The 26,946-nt window shown below is 45.7% G+C and overlaps 1 pseudogene; it reads right to left on the reverse strand.

The window, feature by feature from the left end:
* Positions 1-22,513: 22,513 nt before the first annotated feature.
* LOC113566968 lies at positions 22,514-24,451 on the reverse strand (annotated as a pseudogene).
* Positions 24,452-26,946: the final 2,495 nt, after the last annotated feature.

Below are 26,946 nucleotides of genomic sequence, written 5' to 3' on the forward strand. Positions count from 1 at the left end.
CTATTCGCACTTGTTGACGAACTAAGGTTCCGCACGTGGCTGTTTTTAGCGTTTATTTTGCAAATATTAATTTGCAAATAGCTGCTCTGTTTTTTCACCAAATTAACACGCGATTTTACTGGCGAACAGCGTGTGATCTCGCGGCAATTTTGTTATATTTTCCACTTGGAAAAATCATTTTTTACTTTACTCGAACGACGGTAGAGCGGACCGCTTGAAAAACACGTCTGCTTCGAGTGGCAGTCAGGAGTAGATAGGGACAGAATGAATCTGATCTCTCAGCTTTATTTTACGTGGCGGTTCCTCAGGGAGGGATTTCAACCACGGCGTCTAATGTTTATTTGCAGCTTCGCCTCGATTAGTGCGATATATTTACATATATCACGCCATCACGCACCACCGCTACATACGCAGGAACCTGGTACAATGCGCCAGTTAGCGCCCCTAAAAAGAAGCTATAGCTATGTACATAGCGACTCTTCTGGTACCAATTGAAAGTATCCTGGTCGGGCATACAATCCCCCTTGGTGAGGGGCGAGGTGTATCTAACACGTCTTCCGATCTATGGGTCTCGGCACCCGGTTGAGAGCGCAACTCCACGAGGAGCCTAGCGGCTCTCCCCGCGTAACGTTTGGGTATCAACCACAGCCACCACGATACTCCCACTAGGGGGCCGACCTCAATGTGCAGCCTTGGAACTGAACAACCCGTGGTACCGATCTTAAGGACTCAGCTCGATCCTCCCTTTTAGCCCCGACCGGCCTGGATAGGGAATCCACCCAGCCCGTGCGCCGCTTGTGCATTCAGCAGCTGCTGTCGCCTGGAGAACGCCAGTCCGGCGAACCTGTCGAGAGTCCGCATTCTCTCCTGAGAAGCCGTCACATCGGAGAAGGTCCAGTCGCCATCCGTGTACTGCACTCCAAGTCCATCAAGGTCTCGCAAGTCTGTATAGAGGGGACAAGCACATAGGAAGTGCTTCCAATCCTCGCGTTCTGCGCCGCAAGTAGGAATCTCATTAATCCATTCATGCGCGTCACTAATTAGATGACGAGGCATTTGGCTTTTTTTTTTTTTTTTTTTCTCTGAGGAAGGAAAATCTTCAAAGATACTAGTGGAGGCCAAACCCCACTAGCATGCACGATTCATGATTACGAAGTAATCACGCATACGTACAAAAAACCCACCTCAAGTTTTACAACCACGATGTTTATACCTAATTTCACATTATGCCTAGGTAGCAAGCGTCCTCTCTCCAACATAGTGTATAGGCTAAGTCCAATCTCGCGTGTAACCTGCGAGATACATGAACTGTCTGAAGCAATATAGTCCGCCTGTTACCACTCTGGCGCTGATGACATTGCTGTCACCGGATGAGATGAGACCCTTTGCTATCAATCTTCTAACGGATTGATTGCTCCAGATCCCACGCCAGTTTAACGTCGCGGATAGGACTTCAACGTTGCCCGACACTCCGAATTCTCTCCGCAGTGCAGAAATATCTTCAGGTCTTTTATATTTCTCAACTTTGCGATGGTGCACATCGTCGAGAAACAGTCCATCTGTTATAATCTGCGCATCAATCACGCAAGCGTGATTGTCACGGATACACACCAGGTCTGGTTTACTTACCGAGGTTTCCAGCTGCAAACTTGGTTCGACGTGCACTGTGTGGCCCTTCTCCTCAAGAATCCTCTGAAGGTTATTGACTACACAGTTATGTCTTGCTACCCGCCTCCCATGCGTACGGTAACAATTTTGCAGGATGTGGTTTGTTGTTTCGGGAGCATCACAACCTGCACGACATTGCCGTTCCAATTCATTTCTGCCCCTCGTGGTACGAGACCTCGATGGTAGGGCATTTATTCGCAGCTTGATACCGTTTCGGTAATCTTGACCTGTTAGCAAACGCGTGGGCTGACACACCCAGCCGTGTTGGGGACTAAAAAGTTCCGCTTCACGTAAGAGAGTCATAGTTACTCCCGAGCACATAAACCATGTTATTGTTTCCCAATCAAGCCCGACTATCTCAATCTTCAGAGCCAATCCTTATCCCGAAGTTACGGATCTAATTTGCCGACTTCCCTTACCTACATTATTCTATCGACTAGAGACTCTTCACCTTGGAGACCAGCTGCGGATAAATTTTCAAGGTCCGAGGAGAAAATATCGACACAACAGTGTATGTCATGCTCTTCTAGCCCATCTACCATATCTCTCTGCGAAAGACTTCCATGGTAGTACGGCTATAAAACAGAAAAGAAAACTCTTCCGATATCTCTCGACGGCTTCTTTATGGTCGTTCCTGTTGCCAGGATGAGCACGAGGCCCAAATTTAATAACAAACGGATACTCAACAGGTTACGGAATTGGAACCGTATTCCCTTTCGTTCAAAATTATTCAAGTATTTAAAAATCATAAAAGATTTGACAATTTTACTCACTGATATTTTACTTGAAAAATTTCGGCTTTCGCCTTGAACTTAGGACCGACTAACTCGTGATCAACCACTGTTCACACGAAACCCTTCTCCACTTCAGTCCTCCAAGGTCTCATTCGATTATTTGCTACTACCACCAAGATCTGTGCCAATGGCAGCTCCATGAAGGCTTACGCCAAACACTTCTACGCATACCATTGTACCTTCCTACTCACTAAAATTTCAAAATTTATATCACAAGTAATATAAATCATCTACTTTAGCGGTAATGTATAGGTATACAACTTAAGCGCCATCCATTTTAAGGGCTAGTTGCTTCGGCAGGTGAGTTGTTACACACTCCTTAGCGGATTTCGACTTCCATGATCACCGTCCTGGTGTTTTAAGCAACCAACGCCTTTCATGGTTTCTGCATGAGTTGTTAATTTGGGCACCGTAACATTACGTTTGGTTCGTCCCACAGCGCCAGTTCTGCTTACCAAAAGTGGCCCACTGGGCACATTATATCATAACCTTAAACTTCATATCAAGAAAGTTAAGGTTATGTTAGACTCTTACCCATTTAAAGTTTGAGAATAGGTTAAGATCGTTTCGACCCTAAGGCCTCGGTTCGATTGGTCTTTCGCCCCTATACTCAATTCTGACAATCGATTTGCAAGTCAGAACTGTTTCGGTCTTCCATCAGGGTTTCCCCTGACTTCAACCTGATCAAGTATAGTTCACCATCTTTCGGGTCACAGCATATATGCTCAAGGTACGTTCCAGTTAGAGGCATAAATAATATAAATATATTATTATTATAAATATATTATTATAATACATAACTATATAGAACACCCCGGGATTGTGTTAATTATCTATAAATAGTTAAAAAACTAATCCCATTATTAGTCAAGTTAATTACGCTATTAGGTTTATCTCCCAATAACTTTCACATATGTTAGACTCCTTGGTCCGTGTCCGTAACCATTAACGTTATACGGGCCTGGCACCCTCTATGGGTAAATGGCCTCATTTAAGAAGGACTTAAATCGTTAATTTCTCATACTAGAATATTGACGCTCCATACACTGCATCTCACGTTTGCCATATAGACAAAGTGACTTAGTGCTGAACTGATTGCTCGCCGCTACTAAGAAAATCCTCCCCTAATTAATATGCTTAAATTCAGGGGGTAGTCCCATATGAGTTGAGGTTGTATATACGTATATTAAAATTTATAATGATAATTACACTATATAGAGCGTTCTCATAATGAAATCATTATAATATTCTTATTTTATAACGAATATCACGAAGAATATTTATATTTACAATAAAGTTTCCTTTCGAAACATTAATAAGAGGCAATTCTAGATGAAACGAGGGGGAACGTTGTGAGTTGCTGCGGACACCGCAACTCTACGGTTATACCCGATACTAAGTCAGTATGGCTCTCCTCCGGCAGACGCCGCTAATATTAAACGACACGACAAAGAGTGCGTGCGAGAGAGACAGAAAATCAGTCTGAGCGTGACGTCGGTCGCTGCGTAGCCACTGCAAATTGTTTTTTTCTTTTCGGCTATAAAAATTATCCGATCTGATCCAAATTCAGCAACTGGATAGATATGGTCATTCTCTATGATTCTGCGTTTTTAGTTTTCTCGAATCTGCAATATTGTGGATGCGGAAGGGGGTGGGGCGAAATTCTGAGATATACGTTTTATAGTGAGATCTAACAGAAGTGCAGATACCAAATTTGGTTACTCTAGTCTCTGAGATTTGTGGTTGCCCCAGATTTTCGTCCTTTGCGGGGGCGGAAGGGGGTGCGGCGAAATTTTGACACAAAATGGTCAAGGTCCGATATCACAGGAGTGTGGATACCAAATTTGGTTGCTCTAGCTCTTATGGGTTCTGAGATCCTTGAACTCATATTTTGCAATTGGCAAAACCGACCATGAAACCTGTGTGTTAGAGTGAGACAGAGCGAGAAAGATTGAAATTGTTTTCGTGATTCTGGCTATAATAATTATACGATCTGGTTCAGATTTTGCACTCTGTAAGATATAGTCATCTTCTACGATTCTGCGTTTTTAGTTTTCTCGTATCGTCGAAATTGTGGATGCCACAGATTTTCGCCCTTTGTGGGGGCGGAAGTGGGCGGGGCAAAGTTTTGAAATATTTTTGTAGCAGTGACATATCACAGAAGTCTGGATCCAAAACATCGTTGCTCTAGCTTTTATAGTCTTTGAGCATTAGGCGCTGAAGGCGACGGACAGACGGACAGACGGACGGACAGACAGACAGACAGACAGGGCTCAATCGACTCGGCTATTGATGCTGATCAAGAATATATATACTTTATAGGGTCGGAAACGATTCCTTCTGGACGTTACACACATCCACTTTTACCACAAATCTAATATACCCCAATACTCATTTTGAGTATCGGGTATAAAAACTTTAATTATTTTTTTATGCTAGACATTCCTCAGTATTATTTGATTCAAAAAGGACAAAAATATATATTTTTCTTCGTTCTTCTCACACAAATATATATATATATATATAGTTAAATATCCGCAACTCGATTTTAAGTATTTAAAAAAGACTTTTATTTTACAAACTTAAATATCTGTATGTCACAAGATTTAAATGAATTCCCCGACTTGACTTGGGGTCTGCTTGTCTCAAACGGAACTGATCTCTCTGCTGCTGGCTAGTTTCCATGAGCCCTTCTCTTGGAACTTCCGACTCTGGCTTCGGGCGTTGCTTTCCTCGGCTGCATCTTCGTGTCGGTGGCGTACGTGCCTGGATCGATATTTGGGGATGCGTCGGCTTTGATGAAAGGCATCCACTGCTGGCGATCGGTGTTGCATTACATGACGGAGCTAGGAATGTGATACTCCTTGGTTTTATGTCTAGCTTTGATTGGTCCTCATGAGTGGCGTGATTCTAAAGAATCGATTTCTCGAGAGTGGCGTGATTCTAATGTTGATGAAACAATGGGGTCCATTGTTTATATTATGGGGGGCCCTAGCTTGGAGTATGGGAAGAAACAGTTATTGATTCTTGAGTGGGGTCCTGTTACTTGTGTGGATGGGGTGGATGAATTGTACATAAACATAATGTGTGTGGGATGTGGGGAATTATGGATATGTCACTCCCCCAACGTTTGTTATTAGCCTGTCCCTAGGCGATTACCCTCGGGTATAGTGACGGGGTGTCAAGTGCGGTGGCTGAGGTTGGTTCCTCTTCTGCTTCTATTATAGGGTTAATACATTTAACAGTGACTCTTTTAGAAGTTTTCTTAAATTTAACAGCTACATAACTTAGTAGTACTAATATAATTATGAGAAATGAAATTAGTAGACTTATTTATAATAGGTTACTATATTTGGTGTATTGCATAATTATTTCATTAGTTTGGACATACGACAGTGGTTTTATTTTAGTTATGTTGTTGTTGACCTAAACATTCTGGGCAAAATCTAACATTGTGTTTGATATTGTAAATTCATTTAATTGGATTGAACAGTTGTAGATTTTTATAATGGTATTTCCTTCCGCTATGATTTCTTGGTTTACACAATTCTGGTTTAGCGTTGTTTTTGGAAGATTCCATGTGATTAGTATATTGGGTTCAATAAAGTTTATTTGAAAGTTTTGAAAAGTTTTGAAATATGGGCATTTAGTGGGAGTTTGCATTAAAATTCCTTTTATACAATTTTCATTGGTTTTCAATCTAGTTTCTTTAACAAATACTTCTTCATTTTTTATGTAGTACTGTTAACATGTTATTTAATTCGTCTGGATACGGATCGATTTTATAGATTGGTACTTTTGTAATGTCTTTGGGAATGTTGGAAATTATTAGAATTTCGTTGGTATCGGATTTTAGCCATGTGGAGGTATTTTATATTTAGTATTTTCTCAGAATTTATTTGTTCCAGGTAGTCTTGTTTTAATAATTTTGGATTAAATATACCGAGCCTAGCATACCTAGTTCTATATCATCGATATATTCTGTGAAATGTTGTAGATTGAATATCAAAATTTCTATTTGTTGATTCCTGTCTTTTTCTTCATTTAGTTTGTTTATAACGTTTATTCCGCTATTAACTGAACCTATTACAAAATTTAGTTCATTCATTTGAATGCTATGGCTGGCTAAATTTTCTATTTTTTGTTCCAAATCGACTTTATCTTCCGGATCTAGTGTTCCAAAGAAATATTTGTAGGCTGTTCCTACTATATTGATTAGGCCTCTTTTATTTCTTTTGGTTATTTTTAGCCCGTTCATTTCTCTTTGCAATTTGTCTACTAGATATTTTATTTGGATTATGTCCTGGAATTTAGTGGCTTGCATTAACAAATTTTGGTATAGTTCTTCGGTTTTAGTTACATTAACAGTTAGATAATGGTATTCGTAATTGATAGGTATGTTAATCGATCCAGTTATGAATATCATATATCCGTTTTGGGATTTTATAGGATTTATTTCTATGTTTTGGCCCTGTGCCATTACGATGGTAATTATGAGGAAGATGAGGATTTTAATTGTGTTGAAGTTCGCCGATTCCATTAACTTCCTCGGTTTCTCTGGAGTTATTATATTTGCTTGTATTAGATTTCTTCTTTTTCTTGAATTTTGATTTATAATGTGTTATTTTCCTACCCCTATTCTTTTCTTCATAATGTTTTTCGTCTACCTGTCTAATTTCGCCCGTCCTTTTGAAAGGATTTGTTACCGTAGACTTAACTAGAGGTGATAGTTTATAGCGGGTGTCTACTTCATACTCTATGCGGTTTTTATTTAATTGAGTGATTTTATTCACTTTATTTAGTTGGGTGTCATAATCAGGTGAGCCTGCATAAATGAATATATCAGCTGGTGTCCTATTTGTGGTATTATGTTTGGTTTTATGATTATAAGTATAAAGAATTAATTCAAACTTCGTGAATCTATCTTCTGGGTTATCCTCGCTAGATATTATTCTTAATTTTTCATTTACTGTTTTATGAAATCTTTCTACGTCAGATATTCCATTTTTGCTGGAAGTGATCTCTATTTTGACGTTTTCCGCATTCAGCCATGCTTGCAATGCTGTGCACATAAAAGCTGAATCTTTATCGGCTTTGATTTCAATTGGTTTGCCCATCTCGTTAAAAACTTTCATGATGGCTCTTTTTGCTTCTAACCAGTCACGACTTTTTACTTCTACAAGAGTGGCAAACTTCGAGTATACGTCAATACATGATAGGAACTGTTGGTTACCAACCATATAGAAATCCATGACGTATTTCTCTCTGATGTTCAGTATATCCGGTGTAGTTTCGAATGCCAACTTCGTATTTCTATGCTCTGTTTTGTCAATATTACAAGTAGGACATTCGTTTATGATGTTTTGTATTAGTTTTTGATAATCCGGGTAATAGTATTTTCCCCTTGTAAGGAAGTTCTCAGGCCGAGGTACAGCTTCTCAGTCTGTCCAGGGCCCGGTCCTTCCCCACAGCAAAATTTGTTGTGTGAGGACCCAAGGGGAGAGCCGCTCGTGGCGAAAGCGCGCCCGTGGGGTGGGTCGTGGGACGGTCGGGCCTGGCCCGGCCACGGGGCATGGTTGAAGCCGTGCGTGGGGGCTGCAGAGACGTGCGTTGCGAGTCATGTATGGCGGGAGAAAAGGTTTGGATCAGGGATCGGATGGGTATGGGAGAGGGGAGTCCAGCTTAGCAGATGCCGCATGATCCACGACTCACATCTGCGTCGCCAGGTCCCCAGGGCGAGGGTGTAGGAGAGGGAACCCGGCTTTGCGAATGCCGCGTGAATCCACGACTCACATCCAGCATCGCCGGGTCCCCCGGGGGAAAAGGTACAGGAGAGGAGGAACCCAGCTTGGTGAATGCCGCGTGATCCACGACTCACATCCACCACGCTGGGCCTCCCGGGGGGAAAAGGGTACAGGAGAGGGGAAGAGAGGGGGTGGGGGAGTGAGTGATTCCTACGGGCGAATGTTCTGAGACAGGTGGGTGGAGGTTGGTGTCTTTATTAATTTTGGATCATTCCCCTACTTAAAATCCCGCGCCTGCAGCGGGGAAATAAACGCAAAGAAAAACTTATATTAAACCACATGTGTGCATGGATATGTAAAACTGTCTATGCCTGCCTACTGCACCGATCTGTTCCCCCCCAGAGCTCACATACGTGAGGTGGCTCACCCTTGTTTCCCTCCTTTGGGGTCCTGGTATCCTGCGGCGGGTCCTCGTCACGTCGGCTTATTTCGTACACTGCGTACACACAACTTCTTTTTCTTTTTACACACCGCGGTCGCGGCTTATTTTCCGTCGCACAACCGGTCTTGTTCAGCCCTTGGAGATCACTCCTGAGTCTGGCCCGCGCTGGACCGTGCCAGGCCTCTGCTTTGTCTTTTCCCAGCTTCTCTGCCGCTTCGTGGCTGCGCAGCTTCGGCTGTCGGCCTCGGCGGCGTGGGCGATCGGCTGCGTCTCTGTATTCTCTGCTTCGCCGTCGGCCCTTTCCTCGGCTGCGTGGGCGTAAGGCCGATCGGCGGCTTCTCTGCCGCTTCGCTCTCTTTCCTCTGTGTATAGCCGTTCTCTTCGTTGCGTTCTCTCTTCCGTGTGTGTATAGCCGTTCTCTTCGTTGCGTTCTCTATTTCGTGTGTGTATACTCTGTATTGTGGAGGCTTATGCCTTCACACTCCCTTCCTACTTCGGGGTGGGGCGCGGTGAAATGCGCACCAAGTTCCCACTGATGTATACGCGGAAGCGTTGGCCGTCGTGGTATTCCAGGCTGCGGATCCGGCCGTGCCCGTGACGCGCCCGTGACACGCCCGTGACGCGCCGCGTTCGCCTGAGCGCTGGCGCCTTCCAGCAGGCTTTGCGGGATGCGACGGTCAGGCGTGCTGACCCGCCAGGCGACTGGGGCGAATGGCCATTCCTGCTCCTCCTGCAGCGCGTTTAGCTCGGGCATCTCGTCGAACGCTGTGAGCAGTCCGCCCGCATCTGCCTCTTCCAAGCCCAATGACAGGTCGCTGTCCTTCTTTGGTTTGCTGGCGTGGTGTTGCCCGGTTCTGCTTACGGGGTCCGGAGAGTGGTGTCTTGCATGTGGTTGGCTGGTCGTGGACCGTGGTTGCCTTGAGCTGGGCGGCGACGCACCCCTAGGATGCCCCTCCGTGCCATCCTCTGCCTCTAGGGCTGTACGTCGCTCGTCCTTGGGTTGTCCATGTCGGATCTGGTGGTCGGACCAAACCTTGTTTGGTTAGAACCTGACCTATGCCACTGATGTGTCCTGTGCCCTGGGTTTCCCTGATCGGTGCATTTTCTAGTTTCTGGCTATTTCTTACTCTAATCCCTTAAGGGGAGTTAAGCTATCTTACTGCGCGTGTACGCGGTTGCCCCTTGCGGGGCGAGGACATTATGGCAGCGCACCACCATAAGTGGCCCTCATGAACTCGCGGTTTTCCTGGTGCTGGGGTCGTCGTCATCGTTGTCTTCGTTGTCTTCGCTGGTGAGTGTGTGCTCGTTGTCGTGGTAGGCCTTGAGGTCGGCTAGTCCGGCCGTTCGTCGTTGTCTTCCCGGATGCTTCTGGAGTCGGGCTATGGTGGGAGAAATAAATTTAATCACTTTGTAAGGCCCCTCATATTTGGGAGCCAGTTTGGCAGCGAAGTTGTCCGCCGCTTTGGACAGGTGATGTTGGCGTAGCATCACGAGCGTCCCGATCGTGGGTCTCCATTCGCGTCGACGTAGGTTGTAGGTCCTGCTCTGCGTCTGTGATGCCTGCTGGGTATTTTCCTGTACGATGGCGAAGATTTCCTTGAGTCGCTTGGCCTTGTCGGTTGGGGTCTCTGTCACTTCGCCTAGTCCTGGGGTCGTCTCTTCGTACAAGGCTCCAGGCAACCGAGGTTCCCGGCCGAGTACGATGAATGCTGGGCTGAAGCCTGTGGTGTCCGATGTGCTGCTGTTGATGGCTAGGCTGAGTTCGGGTAGCAGCTCGTCCCATGTCCGCTGGTCTCCATCGATGTACTGGGCGATCATGGTTTTGATCGTCCTATTGGCTCGTTCCGTGTGGTTTTGTTGTGGCGTATAGGGCGCCGTATACTCCAGTTCCATGCCTGCTAGTTTGCAGAACTTTCGGAAAGAGCGACTCGTGAATTGGGTCCCGTTGTCGCATACGAATTTCCGTGGTGTTCCGAAGCGGCTTAGGATCCGTTCCCGGAAAGCGGTCTCCAGTAGTGCGGTGGTGGCCTTGCGGAGTGGGACCAACTCCACCCACTTGCTGAAGGCGTCGAAGAACACCAGCAACATAGTATTGCCGTGTTTGGATCGGGGCAATGGTCCAATGAAGTCGGCACAGACGATGTCCAGTGGTTCCTGGGCTTGGCGGGTGTGCATCTTCCCTCCTGGTTTGGTTTGACTCACCTTGTACTGCTGGCACTTGGTGCACTGCTGGATATATCGGGCGATATCTCGGTGCAGTCCGGGCCAGTAGTACCTCTGGGCTATTCGTGTCGCTGTCTTCCTGATTCCGAGGTGTCCTGCTGTCGGATGGTCGTGGCACTCTTCTAGCACGCGTCGGCGGTGGTCCTTGTGGACACATAGTTTCCATTTGATAGGGTCTTCTTCGCTGGTTCTGTTGCTGGCTCGTTTGTATATTTGGTCGCTCTCGATGATGAACTCCGGACGTCCTTCCGGCTGTTCCTGGATCCGCTTGGCGATGACTCTTTCTGCTCCGTCGATCTGTTGTGTCAATACTGCTCCGAGGCCATACGAACTGGCGTCCGTTTGGAGTACGAATCGCTCGGCGAAGTCGGGGCATGCCAGGACTGGTGCTTGCGTAAGTCTTTCCTTGAGAGTCTCGAATGCCTGCTGTTGTTCGTCTGTCCACTCCCACTTTTGATCCTTTTTGAGCAGGTTGGTCATGGGTTGGACCACCGTGGCGAAGTTGGGGACGAAGCGTCGGTACCAGGATGCCATCCCGATGCAGCGTCGCAGTTCTTTCAGTGTGGTGGGCGGTGCTAGTTTCTGGACTGCGCTGACCTTGTCTGGGTCCGTGTGGATGCCTTGTTCACTGATGACATGGCCGAGGTAGACTAAACTCTTCCTGAAGAAACTACACTTGTTTCTGTTCAGTCGGAGGTTCGCCTCTCGCAGCCTCCTGAAAACCTCGCGAAGGTGGTCGATATGCTCTTCTAGCGTGGCTCCGATGACGATGATATCGTCGAAGTACGCGAACGCGTACGGCTCCAGGGTGGGTCCGATGACGCTGTCCAAAGCCCGCTGGAACGTCGCTGGGGCTGAGTGCAGGCCGAAAGGCATGACCTTCCACTGGAAGAGTCCTCTGCCGGGGACGGTAAATGCTGTTGCCTCTCTGCTGCCCTCGGCCACCGGGATCTGCCAGTATCCGTTTTTGAGGTCCAGCGTGGAGATGTAGCGAGCGTGGCGAAGTCTCTCGAGAATGTGGTTAATCCGTGGCAGCGGATATGCGTCCGGCACCGAGCGGGCATTTAGCTGGCGATAATCCACGCACATTCGCATTTCTCCGGTCTTCTTTCCTACCAAGACGATTGGGGCGCTGTGGGGACTGTGGGATGGCTCGATCCTTCCGTCCCGTAGCAGCTCGTCCACCTGCGCGTTTATGATCTTCTGCATGGCCGGGTTCTTCGGGAAATAGCGCTGCTTCACGGGCCTGTCGTCTCGCATTGTTATCGTGTGTTCGGCGATGTGGGAGACTCCAACTAGTCCGTCGAATTTTGCCAGTTCTTCCTCCAGAAACTTGCCTGCCCACGGCGTGGGGGGTGGTTCGGGGTCTGGGTCTTGCTGCCACGGCGATAGGTCCTCCAGTTCCAGAGCGGTAATGGCGGCCAAGATCGCAGTCTCGTAGTCATCCGAGTCGGCTGGGCGAAACGGGTTGCGTTCCCGAGCTATCTCGGTGTCGGCTAATGGCTCCAGTTGGTAGTCCGTCGTCGGGGTTTCCGTGATCTCGTCCTGTGGTATCGGGGTTCGTGGCTTGCGTGATGTCTGTCGTGCTGGGTTACTACGTGGTGACTCCCGGTTTGATGAGCTGGCCCTGAGTTGGTCCAGCGGCGCTAAAGCTATCTCTGCCGAAGTTTTCTGCTTTCTGCTGTGTCCTGTTGGTGACTCCTGGTTCGACGAGCTGGCCCTGGATTGATCCAGTGGAGCCGGAGCTGTCTCTGCCAAAGTCCTCGGTTTCCGGCTGCGTTGTCCTGCTGGTATCGGGGTTCGTGCTGGGGAACTGGCCATGGTTGGTTCCATCGGTGTCGCAGTTCGTTCCGTCGTAGCTTTCTTCGTGTCCTGTTGTGGTGGCGTAGTCCTGGGGTTGTTGCTTGATCTTGTCTGGTAGGGCTTTGTTGTCGCTGCGGGTGGATGGTTCGTGGTTGGCTGTGGGGTGTTGGTCTGCGGCTGGTCTCGGATGGCAATGGAGTCCGCAAACGTGACAGACCGTGGGCGTGGCTGGGCGGTCCATGATGGTATCGTCCCGGCGGGTTTCTGCTGCAACTTCAGCTGTAGATATGCCCGTCCGCAGTGGATCCTCGCGCGGATGCCACAGAGGAAGTCGAGTCCCAAGATGAGGTCGTCTAATACCGTGGGGAGTATAAGAAGAGATACCTGTGTTTCTTGCTGATCCAGGCGCACTGTGACTGCTATCGCTTGGTTGATCTCCTTCCTGGTTCCGTCTGCCAGGCGGATCCTGGTCCTCACCTCTCGCCTGTTCTCGGTCGTCCCTATCTCCTTCGCCAGCCGCTCACTGATGAAGGATCGTGTGGCTCCAGTGTCGAGGGTGGCCGCAAATGCTCTCCCATTGATGTCCACCAGGGCAGCGATCCTTCCTCCGGTCATGCTTAATGGGTGGGTTTCTCCTGTTCCTGGGTGCGCGCCTCCGTCCATGTCCCAGTTGGGCGGAGACCCGACCCGTTTCCCGACGCGGGTTTCCGGCAGCAGTTGATGGTCCGGACCCCTCGGTGGCCACATTCCCAACAGAACAGCTTCTGTCGGTTTGTGCACGCACTACTGAAATGGCCGTTTTCCCCGCAGTTCCGGCAGGCTCGATGTACATCGATCGCCTGCTCTTGCTCCTGGCCGATTCCTCGGTTGGCGATCTCGGTTTTCCCGGGTGTCTCGCGTGTGTTGCCTCGTTGCGGGTTGGTTCCATTGCCGATATAGGCGGCTCGATGGTTCTGCGTGGTCCCGATGCTACGGAGTGCGTCTCGGTCCCGCGCGGTTTCGTAGGCCGAGACGAGCTGGGTCAATTCTGTGAGTGATCGGAAATCCTGTCTGCGCGTGTACATTTGATACTCCGGACGGAGATTTTCGTAGATCCGCTCGAGTTCCTGTTCCCGAGTATACTGGGCTCGCTGCATCATCAGACGCAACTCGATAAGGTAATCCCGGAAGGGTTCCTTGGGCTTCTGTTCCCGACTTCGTATGGTGTCTTCCAGCCGCTGGAAGTATCTGGGGGGCAGGAAGAATTCTAGGAATTCTTTCCGAAAGTCTGTCCAATTCTGTCCCTGCATCTGAAAAGTTCGGAACCATCCTTCGGCCTTCCCTGTAAGGAGACCGGAGATGGCTCGCGGCAACTGCTCTGGGCTCCCGCCGTATGACTCCACTCGCTCCTCGAGCCTTTCGATGAACGCTAGTGGGTCCGCGTGGCCGTCGAAAGTAACTCCCCATTTCCGGAGTTTGTCCGCTAGTAACGAGTATGAAATCTCACCCCCTCCGGGGCGTGAGACCCAATTTCCCTGAGGAAGACGTGGCTGTTCTCCGTCCTTGGTTGTCTGGTGGTTAGGCGTGGCCACTGGTCCGGTGGTAATGGGTCCTGGCTCGTGGTTCCTGCTGGCCGCCTCTGGTCTGATTCCTTGGAGTGGTCCTTGGGCATTGCGTCGTGGTTGCTCATCCTGAGCGGCCGGCGTCTCGGTTGCTGACTCGCGGTATCCGTGGGTGGATCCTTGGCTCGTGCTGGGCAGTTCGGGTACGATTAATCGCAGTTTTGGTCCCTCCTTGCTGTCTTCCATCTTCGTCCGGCTCTCTGGCCCGGGTGACGTGGCTGGACTCCGGTGGTCCCTGGGGCTCGGGATGTTCCCAAAGTGCGTGGCCAATTCGTCCAGCCTTGCTTGCACGGCTTCGGGGTGCCCTGGGCGTGCGATGAATGCGGTGATCCGGTTCCGTAGGTCCTCTACAGTCCCAGTTTCTCCTAGTCCAAACTCCTTAGCTAGGCTCTGTAGCTCGTCCTTCCTGCGGGACGCTATCCAGCGGATGTTCATCCTGATCCTGGTAAACTAATCGTGGCACCGGTGCGAGTCCTTATCAGCACGGTCTGGGGCTCCTGTACTAGGATACACGGCACTGGGTGGGGAGTCTTGTTCGAAGGACACGCGGCACGGTACTGGATCGGTGATCCTATACTAGGATACACGGCACTGGGGTGAGGGATCCTGTTCGAAGGACACGCGGCACGGTACTAGATCGGTGATCCTGTACTAGGATACACAGCACTGGGTTGGGTGATCCTGTCGAAGGACACGCGGCACGGTCCTAGATCGGTGATCCTGTACTAGGATACACAGCACTGGGTTGGATGATCCTGTCGAAGGATACGTGGCGCGGTACTAGATCGGTGATCCTGTACTAGGATACCCAGCACTGGGTTGGATGATCCTGTCGAAGGATACGTGGCGCGGTACGGGGAAAAGTTCTGTCTGACTGCTCGGTGGTAACTGTGTGACTGCCCGGTAACAACTGCCTGACTGCCCGGTAACAACTGCCTGACTGCCCGGTAACGACTGCCTGACTGCCCGGTAACGACTGCCCGACTGGTGTTCCTGCTCCGCCTTATATTGGCCGCGGCCATGGCTTTGTGGCCGAGGGTTCCGCTGCCATGTAGCTGCTCCTCTGCGTTCGCCGGCTGTCCCTCGCTGCTCCGTTGTTCCACCGCTGCGTCGCTACTTGGCTGCTCGGTCACTGTCTCGCTGCTCCGTCACTGCCTGGCTGCTCTGTCACTGTCTCGCTGCTCTGTCACTGCCTCGCTGCTCTGTCACTGCCTCGCTGCTCTGTCGCTGCTGATCTTCCGCTCTGCCGCTGCCTCGCTGCTCTGTCGCTACTGCTTCTCTGCTCTGCCGCTGCCTCGTTGCTCTGTCGCTGCTGCTTCGTTGCTCTGCCCCTGCTCTGTCGCTGCTGCTTCGTTGCTCTGCCTCTGCTCTGTCGCTGCTGCTTTGTTGCCCTGCCGCTGCTGCTGCTTGGTTACTCTGTCGCTGGTGCCGCTTTGTCGCCGGCGCGTGCCAAAGTTTTAGGCGCCGTCCGCGGCCATTTTCCCCCGGCACGCGGTGCTGGGTCTTCGGCGTCTCTCCCCGTCTCTTTCTGTCGCGTAGGTGGCTGGCCGCGTGGTTTTTCGCGTCTCTCCCCGTCGCTTTCTGCCTCGTTGGTGGCTGGATGCGTGGTTTTCTGCGTGGTTTTTGCCGGCGCGTCTGGGACACGTGCCGGCGGCCTTTGCTAGGGGGTATTAGAGAAACCAGCCTCAGCTGTACATAAGTCGAGGGATCAAAGATTGGTGCTGGCTACTCGCCGGGACTCTGATTTTGGGGCTGCTAATCACTGATTTGACCTTTCTCCTACGGCTTTTCCTGATCCGTGGGTCCTAAGCATCGTTTGCTGTTTTTGCTTTTGTGGGTCTTGCCTTTTAATTGTGGGCTGCTGCTTGGTTCCCTTTTCACTTTTCACTTGTCCCTATGCTCACCGACTCTCCCCTCGTGGGTCCCTGCTCGGGCGCCATCTGTAAGTAAGTTCTCAGGCCGAGGTACAGCTTCTCAGTCTGTCCAGGGCCCGGTCCTTCCCCACAGCAAAATTTGTTGTGTGAGGACCCAAGGGGAGAGCCGCTCGTGGCGAAAGCGCGCCCGTGGGGTGGGTCGTGGGACGGTCGGGCCTGGCCCGGCCACGGGGCATGGTTGAAGCCGTGCGTGGGGGCTGCAGAGACGTGCGTTGCGAGTCATGTATGGCGGGAGAAAAGGTTTGGATCAGGGATCGGATGGGTATGGGAGAGGGGAGTCCAGCTTAGCAGATGCCGCATGATCCACGACTCACATCTGCGTCGCCAGGTCCCCAGGGCGAGGGTGTAGGAGAGGGAACCCGGCTTTGCGAATGCCGCGTGAATCCACGACTCACATCCAGCATCGCCGGGTCCCCCGGGGGAAAAGGTACAGGAGAGGAGGAACCCAGCTTGGTGAATGCCGCGTGATCCACGACTCACATCCACCACGCTGGGCCTCCCGGGGGGAAAAGGGTACAGGAGAGGGGAAGAGAGGGGGTGGGGGAGTGAGTGATTCCTACGGGCGAATGTTCTGAGACAGGTGGGTGGAGGTTGGTGTCTTTATTAATTTTGGATCATTCCCCTACTTAAAATCCCGCGCCTGCAGCGGGGAAATAAACGCAAAGAAAAACTTATATTAAACCACATGTGTGCATGGATATGTAAAACTGTCTATGCCTGCCTACTGCACCGATCTGTTCCCCCCCAGAGCTCACATACGTGAGGTGGCTCACCCTTGTTTCCCTCCTTTGGGGTCCTGGTATCCTGCGGCGGGTCCTCGTCACGTCGGCTTATTTCGTACACTGCGTACACACAACTTCTTTTTCTTTTTACACACCGCGGTCGCGGCTTATTTTCCGTCGCACAACCGGTCTTGTTCAGCACTTGGAGATCACTCCTGAGTCTGGCCCGCGCTGGACCGTGCCAGGCCTCTACTTTGTCTTTTCCCAGCTTCTCTGCCGCTTCGTGGCTGCGCAGCTTCGGCTGTCGGCCTCGGCGGCGTGGGCGATCGGCTGCGTCTCTGTATTCTCTGCTTCGCCGTCGGCCCTTTCCTCGGCTGCGTGGGCGTAAGGCCGATCGGCGGCTTCTCTGCCGCTTCGCTCTCTTTCCTCTGTGTATAGCCGTTCTCTTCGTTGCGTTCTCTCTTCCGTGTGTGTATAGCCGTTCTCTTCGTTGCGTTCTCTATTTCGTGTGTGTATACTCTGTATTGTGGAGGCTTATGCCTTCACACCCTAAACCAATTGACGGTTTTCTCTATCCCTGGATGGAGTAAGCCTTTATGATTCTTTAATATGGTTTCTTTAAATTCAGCGTAATTCTGAATATCTAGGAGTTTCGTGCTTGATTTAATAGCTTTCGTTATATTGTTAGAATTAATGATTTCTAAATAGGCTTTTTGGAATGGAGGAAAATCTATTTCGTTATGGAAATATAATGCGCTCTTTTTGGTGCATAGATATTCCTTTATTATATCCTTCGCTAAGGTGTTAGTCATTTCCTTATATGTGATCTTGATGATTAGCTTGTGAAAATAACGAATTGTTTCTACCTTATCTTCATTGCCTTTTATTAGCTCAATTTGCCGATTGTAATAGTTAATTGGTCTTTCCGTGATAGCAATGTGATTTAGATTGTCTTCCTGTGCGCTATGTACAGTTGCACCAACGCTATTGGAAGCTTCTCCAAGGAGATTTTCATTAATCTTTACCCTTGATAAGGCATCAGATACATGATTTTCTTTGCCTGGTAGATATTTCATTTTAAAATCACACTTATTCAGTTTTATTTTCCACCTTTGTAATTTCATATTTGGCTCCTTGAGGTTGTTCAACCAAATCAAGGGTTTATGATCGCTTTGTATCTCGAATGTTCTACCGAACAGAAATACTTGGTTGCCCATACGATCGCTAATAATTCCTTTTCGATGGCTGAATAGTTTATTTCATGTTCATTTAGGGTTCTGCTAGCGTAGCAGATCGGTTTGTGTTCTTGTGACAAAACCGCTCCCAATGCTATGTTACTAGCGTCGGTTGTTACCGTGAACATTTTGTCTAAGTCTGGGAACGCAAGGATAGGGTCTGAGGTGATGAGTACTTTTAGTCTCTCAAATGCCTCGACGTACTTTTCTTCCATGGGGTCTATGACAGCTCCTTTCTTTAGTTTGAGTGTCATGGGTTTCGCTATGTTTGCAAAATTAGGAATGAATTTCCTGTAGAACCCGCACAGACCTAAGAATGACTTTATTTGTTTAGTCGTTTCTGGTATTGGAAATTTGACAATGGCAGAGATTTTTCCTGGATTTGGTTCTATTCCTTCAGTAGTGAATACATGACCTAGGAATTCAGTTTCCTTTTTCATGAATTCACATTTATCCATTTGTAGCTTCAAGTTGCCGTCTCTCAACTTTCCAAATACTCTCCTTAGTGACAACAAGTGTTCTTCCAATGAAGGGGAAAATATAATGATGTCATCTAAGTATACAAAGCAATCTTTGAAGATTAATTCTTCTAGCAGATTGTTCATACATCTTTGGAAGGTAGCTGGGGCAGTGGTTAGCCCAAAGGGCATACGAGTGAACTCGTAATGTCCATGCTTAGTGGAGAACGCAGTTTTGGGGATTGAGCTAGGTTCCATGGGTATTTGATGGAAACCTTTTGCTAAATCGATTGTCGTAAAATACTGACATTTACCTAGTTTGTCTAGGATTTCATCCATTCTTGGAGTTGGGAATTTGTCCTTAACTGTTACTATAGTCTACTACCATTCGATATTTTTGCTTTCCTGAAGCATCTATCTTCTTCGGAATAATAGATATGGGCGAGCAGTAAGGAGAATTCGACTTACGAATTATTCCCTGCCTGATCATATCTTTGATTTGCTGGTTTACCTCCTGATCATGTATCTGGGCATATTTGTATGGTCGTCTGTAGACCGGGTCTTCATGTTGAGTTTTGATCTCGTGCTTGATTGTACTTGTGAAAGTCAAATTGTCACCTTCTCTGTACTGCACATCCTTAAACTCATATAAGACCTTCTTTAACTCTTCCCTCTCTTCGTCGTTTAAGTGTACCAATCTTAATTGATTACATTCCCTTAATTCACTGTCTAGAGCGGAAGCGAGAGACACGAGAAAAATTAGCTCGCTAAACCCATTTAACACTTCCATTGTGGTGGGGTCCAGGTTGGAGTCGCTGTCGGTGTCTACGTCGGTGTCTGCATCGGTGTCTGCGTCGGTGCCTGCGTTGGTGTCGATGTCGTCCATCACTATCTCTCCCTCTGGAGATGGGTCAAGGCACTTAGGTGCGATCTTCTCTTCTTTTGTAGAGGGATCAGTGCACTTCTGTGCGGTCTTGCCGGCTTCAATAGCTTCTCCACTCTGAATGATTGGGTACGACCTAGCTCCTAGTGTTACAGTGTCATTTCTGTAATCGATGACGGCTTTACTTGCCATCAAGTATTCTCTTCTTAATAAAATATCATAATTTTCGGAAAAGTTATGTATGTAGAACTTTTGTTCGGACGGACATGTTTTGTTCGCATTCCTCATTATACTTTTAGTTAAACGGACAGGTCCATTGATGGTATGGACCGTAAGGTTATCGTCTTTTATCTCGGAATCTGTATAATTTTCTTTCATGATGTTGATCGAAGATCCGGAGTCAGCGATACACCTTAATATTCTTTTATTAATGGTAATAATGTTCTAAGGGTCCTCCTCGGTTTCTTCCGAGGCGGCTTGATGAAAATTTACGTCCATCTTCGTTTGGCCACTCTGGCTCTCCCTCCCTCTTTTAGTAGGTTGGTTGGGTCCACTCCCACTAGCTTGGTTTTGAGATATTTGCTGATTGAATGGATTCTGAGCCCTATCTTGATTCAAGGAATTTTTGATCTCATTGTATAATCCAGGATTTTGGGAATTTTGATTTTGATTTGTTCGATTAGTCTGACCTGTTCCAGATGAACTCTGAGTTTGATTGTGATAGTTAGTAGTATTATAATTTGGATAATAGTTTCCAACATTCTTTCGATTTGATTGAGACGATTTCGATTGATCTTTATTTGTACCTGAATCTGTTGTACTAGCTTCGTACAATCCTTCTTCTTGTGCTGCCTTCTTAAGATTAGACAATGTGGTAATATCTTTTCTTGCTAAGGTCATGAACATTCTGTCAGGAAGTTTTCGAGTAATGACATCTTTAATTGTGTTGTTCAAATCGTTTTTATAAATGACATTATTTTCTGATATGTTTTCTAAGTTTAGCTTATTGTTTATTAATAATGCTTTTATCTCTAATTCTTCTATAAACTTACGAAGACTGCCGTTGAATCTGGTGGTGTATAGTTGTCGTAAGAGTTCTTCATATGGTGTGTGATTTTTGAACTCGTTGATCAGCGCCGTCTTCAGTTCGAGCCACGTGTTGGTTTGTATCATTTGCGATATGCGTTGTGCCTCTCCTGACAGTTGGATCTCGGTCGCTCCAAATAGGATCCTTTGTTGGCGAAGATCTTCAGTTGGATATAATCCGCATACATATTCGATTCGTTTGATAAATGAGCTTAGCTGTCCAGATGAACCGTCATAGGCAGGTATTTGTCGGATCGACAGCAGTGCCTGGTTCAAGTGGATTTCGCTCAATGATAGTGGTGGTAACGCCATGTTGTTGGTGTTCATTGGGTTTTGTTTTGTTTTCAGTAGTTTTGAACTTTATTTTGGTTCACTTGTAAGTTTTTTGATTTTCTATTTAGTGTTTCACTGTTCTTGGTGGATCACTATCTCCGCTTACTTCAGTTCACTTATTTTTAGTTTTGCAAATCGTATGTGCTCGTAACACATAGGTTCTTTGGCGGATTTCACAATTTTATTAACGATTCCGGGATTACGTGATCACAGTAATTAGAAATTATACAAGCTGACCATTACCGAAATATAGGTGTTAATTTTAAACGAAATCCTACCGACTGCGCCAGTTAAATATCCGCAACTCGATTTTAAGTTTTTAAAAAAGACTTTTATTTTACAAACTTAAATATCTGTATGTCACAAGATTTAAATGAATTCCCCGACTTGACTTGGGGTCTGCTTGTCTCAAACGGAACTGATCTCTCTGCTACTGGCTAGTTTCCATGAGCCCTTCTCTTGGAACTCCCGACTCTGGCTTCGGGCGTTGCTTTCCTCGGCTGCATCTTCTTGTCGGTGGCGTACGTGCCTGGATCGATATTTGGGGATGCGTCGGCTTTGATGAAAGGCATCCACTGCTGGCGATCGGTGTTGCATTACATGACGGAGCTAGGAATGTGATACTCCTTGGTTCTATGTCTAGCTTTGATTGGTACTCATGAGTGGCGTGATTCTAAAGAATCGATTTCTCGAGAGTGGTGTGATTCTAATATTGATGAAACAATGGGGTCCATTGTTTATATAATGAGGGGCCCTAGCTTGGAGTATGGGAAGAAACAGTTATTGATTCTTGAGTGGGGTGTCGGGAATTATGGATATGTCACTATATATAAATACATATCCAATAATATACAATATGCTTAAAAATTTCGTAAAATTTTTAAACAACTTATTTAGCATAGTACCAAACAGCATGGACTGCATTCTGCTGTCTGTCTGCTGCGTTCTTCATCGACCCATGAGCCGAGTGATCCACCACTTAGAGTGATTAAAATTTGTTTATTCATTTATTTGTCAGATATGTTTTTATTGAAAGAAATTAAAAATACACCATTTTACTGGCATATATCAATTCCTTCAATAAATTTTAATTTTATCCTAAAAGAATGTTGCGAAATGTCTTAGTTTTATATAAACGATATATTACCATATTGTTAAATAATATAATATGTATTTTGGCTTGTTTGATAATTATCAATTTATATAAAAATATTAACCTAAAATCAGGTACAACATTGTACTTTTTAGGCTGTTGCATTAACCAATGTATGCCCATAGCTATGATGGACAATACATATTCGCAACGCGTGCATACTATGGTACATATGCACACAGATTTTATAAATCAATATTATTGTAATAATATCATCAATATGTACATATTTATATATTAATTGCTACACACATAGAACACAATGTTATATGTATAGCTACTACTAAATGAGTATATTGGCAATATAATTAATATAAACATATAATATATACAACTGAATATATTTTATTTTACAATTATGATTTTATAAAAACATATTTTGTTTGGTAAATTGGCAATATATATATATTTTTGTTAACGGTAGAAACATACAATAATGATCCTTCCGCAGGTTCACCTACGGAAACCTTGTTACGACTTTTACTTCCTCTAAATAATCAAGTTCGGTCAACTTTTGCGAAACAACCGTAACACGCAAGGCGTCACAGTGATCACGTCCGGAGACCTCACTAAATAATTCAATCGGTAGTAGCGACGGGCGGTGTGTACAAAGGGCAGGGACGTAATCAATGCGAGTTAATGACTCACACTTACTGGGAATTCCAAGTTCATGTGAACAGTTTCAGTTCACAATCCCAAGCATGAAAGTGGTTCAGCGGTTTACCCGGACCTCTCGGTCTAGGAAATACACGTTGATACTTTCATTGTAGCGCGCGTGCAGCCCAGGACATCTAAGGGCATCACAGACCTGTTATTGCTCAATCTCATTATTGCTAGACGCAATTTGTCCATTTAAGAAGCTAGTGTCCTTATAATGGGACAAACCAACAGGTACGGCTCCACTTATATAAACACATTCAAACACAATAAACATTTTACTGCCACCATGAATGAAGGCTATATAAGCTTCAACACCATAATCCTGAAGATATCTATTTAATATATTTGAGTCTCGTTCGTTATCGGAATTAACCAGACAAATCACTCCACGAACTAAGAACGGCCATGCACCACCACCCATAGATTCGAGAAAGAGCTATCAATCTGTCTTACACACTTATGTTCGGACCTGGTATGTTTTCCCGTGTTGAGTCAAATTAAGCCGCAGGCTCCACTCCTGGTGGTGCCCTTCCGTCAATTCCTTTAAGTTTCAGCTTTGCAACCATACTTCCCCCAGAGCCAAAAAGCTTTGGTTTCCCGGGAAGCGACTGAGAGAGCCATAAAAGTAGCTACACCCAATTGCTAGCTGGCATCGTTTATGGTTAGAACTAGGGCGGTATCTGATCGCCTTCGAACCTCTAACTTTCGTTCTTGATTAATGAAAACATCTTTGGCAAATGCTTTCGCTTAAGTTAGTCTTACGACGGTCCAAGAATTTCACCTCTCGCGTCGTAATACTAATGCCCCCAAACTGCTTCTATTAATCATTACCTCTTGATCTGAAAACCAATGAAAGCAGAACAGAGGTCTTATTTCATTATCCCATGCACAGAATATTCAGGCATTTGAAGCCTGCTTTAAGCACTCTAATTTGTTCAAAGTAATTGTACCGGCCCACAATAACACTCGATGAAGAGCACTAATGCAGGGTTTTAAATAGGAGGAATATATAAAAAAATACAAGTACTTAATTATATATAAGAACTCCACCGGTAATACGCTTACATACATAAAGGTATAGTACTAACCACAATTGTAAGTTGTACTACCCGTATGAAGCACAAGTTCAACTACGAACGTTTTAACCGCAACAACTTTAATATACGCTATTGGAGCTGGAATTACCGCGGCTGCTGGCACCAGACTTGCCCTCCAATTGGTCCTTGTTAAAGGATTTAAAGTGTACCTCCCCGAGCTGGGAGTGGGTAATTTACGCGCCTGCTGCCTTCCTTAGATGTGGTAGCCGTTTCTCAGGCTCCCTCTCCGGAATCGAACCCTGATTCCCCGTTACCCGTTGCAACCATGGTAGTCCTAGATACTACCATCAAAAGTTGATAGGGCAGACATTTGAAAGATCTGTCGTCGGTACTAAACCATACGATCTGCATGTTATCTAGAATTCAACCAATGTAACGATCTTGCGATCGCTTGGTTTTAGCCTAATAAAAGCACACGTCCCATAAGGTCCGTGTTTTAATTGCATGTATTAGCTCTAGAATTACCACAGTTATCCAAGTAACTGTTAACGATCTAAGGAACCATAACTGATATAATGAGCCTTTTGCGGTTTCACTTTTAATTCGTGTGTACTTAGACATGCATGGCTTAATCTTTGAGACAAGCATATAACTACTGGCAGGATCAACCAGAATAATGTTTTCGTTTCGTGCGCATACGCTCACATATGTAAATATTTGAAAACTCAATAAATACAATAATACTTTTGAATAAAAAAAAAAAAAATAAATAAATATTTTTTATCAACAGTTTATGAGAATTTGATAAACGATTGTGGCCATTTTTATATAGCATTCACATTCGCCATTTTTCTCTATATAAATATATATATTTTATTATATACATTTTTTTTCGTTCAAAAATATCTTTTTATTTGCACTTAATATATTAAACCAATATTAATTGTGTTTAAACTATGTATTTTGACAACAAATTTAAAATTTATCCAATTTCGTATGCGTTTTTTGTGATATACATTAAATAAAACCAAACACATGAGTTCATGTGGAATGGAATTTATATATTTTGGCAATATTTGAATTTGCATATAAATCGCTTTGATTATATGCTGGTACATTGTTGAAAACAAATATCTCCTATTAAACACTACTTTGAGTATAATGACAACATATAATAATATTATATACAATACTGTACCAAATATTGTATACAATACCGATGGACATCAACTGTCCATCATGTATAGGTTTTCTGCCACGCTTTCCGCAAATCGGGTATTTTTGCTTTAGAGTGCCTCTTAACAATAGTTTCTTTTCGTATTTTAATAAAAAATACAATACTATCACTTCAAAATTATTCATATATATTAAGAAATATATATATATTCATATAAAATACACAGACATTGCCGGCTAAGTATATTCCCCATATAATATGAAATAAATTAATAATTTTTCATTATAAAATTTTCATATGAAATATACTATGCACGAGACTACCACTCCCTATATAGGTTTTCTGCCACGCTTTCCGCAAATCGGGTATTTTTACTTGAGAATGCTTCTTAACAATAGTTACTTTTCGTATTTTAATACAATATACTATACTATTACTTCAAAATAATTCATATATATTAAGAAATATATATATATATTCATATGAAATATACAGACATTGCCGGCTAAGTATATTCCCCATATCATATGAAATAAATTAATAATTTTTCATTATAAAATTATAAAACCACTCCCTATATAGGTTTTCTGCCACGCTTTCCGCAAATAGGGTATTTTTACTTGAGAGTGCTTCTTAACAATAGTTTCTTTTAGTATTTTAATACAAAATACTATACTATCACTTCAAAACGATTCATATACATTAAGAAACATATATATACACATATAAAATATACAGACATTGCCGGCTAAGTATATTCCCCATATCATATGAAATAAATTAATAATTTTTCATAAGATTTTCATATGAAATATACCATGCACGAGACTACCACTCCCTATATAGGTTTTCTGCCACGCTTTCCGCAAATCGGGTATTTTTACTTGAGAGTGCCTCTTAACAATAGTTACTTTTCGTATTTTTATACAAATACTATACTATCACTTCAAAATTATTCATATATATTAAGATACATATATATACGCATATAAAATATACAGACATTGCCGGCTAAGTATATTCCCCATATCATATGAAACAAATTAATAATTTTTCATTATAAAATTTTCATATGAAATATACTATGCACGAGAGTACCACTCCCTATATAGGTTTTCTGCCACGCTTTCCGCAAATCGGGTATTTTTACTTGAGAGTGCCTCTTAACAATAGTTACTTTTCGTATTTTAATACAAAATACTATACTATCACTTACCCGGGCAACGTGGATCTCTGCCCGGGCTGACCTTTCCCTTTCTCTGCATCTCGTGGGAACAAGATGTATAACAATAAAAACAAAAAAACCAACAAAAAAACAAATGAGTGCGTCGCTCCCCAAATGCCAACTGGGAGCAATCCCAAGCTCGGAAAGGCAGCGGCCCAAAGGCCTGGCCCAACCGGCTCTATAGTGGGGAATACCTACAAGGTGGAAGGTGCCTGTGCGAACCCGAGGGGGTCCCATCCCGAATCCGGTGTGGGTGGCAAGGTAACTCCCGAAGCTGACACCTTGGAAGGGAAGCTAAGCAATATTGCGGCTGCCCGACCTTCTGGTAAAGCGGAGGGGGTTGACTTGCCGTCGACAATTGCCCAAGCCAGACGATACTCATATGCCGTCGGCAACACGCCAGCAGTGAAGCCAGCCCATCAGCCGAATGGCTGAAGAAGGTGGAATGGGCTTCGGCCGTACTTCCGGAGTTCACCTTAGAACAGAAAAAGGTGGCTCCCCAAGCCAAGAGGCAGCGCTCGCAGGAGACACCGGGACCGGTAGCAAAGCGCTCCAGAGTGCTGCCAAATGTCTCCTTTGCGCAGATTGCCAAGGAGAGGACGCTAATTGGTGTCCTCGACAAAGGCAGCGCAGAGGGGAGAATCCCAAGGAGTCAGTGGAAGTGGGTGGAAGCGGCATTGGCCGACCGCTGCTTCGAACTCCTCGACAAAGACCCTGGACCTCCGCCAGTCTGCAAGGACATGGGGTGGTTCCAGGGCAATGTAAAGA

Source organism: Drosophila persimilis, unplaced genomic scaffold (genome assembly GCF_003286085.1).
Source record: "Drosophila persimilis strain 14011-0111.01,24,50 unplaced genomic scaffold, DperRS2 tig00001414-arrow-arrow-pilon, whole genome shotgun sequence".
NCBI lineage: Eukaryota > Metazoa > Arthropoda > Insecta > Diptera > Drosophilidae > Drosophila > Drosophila persimilis.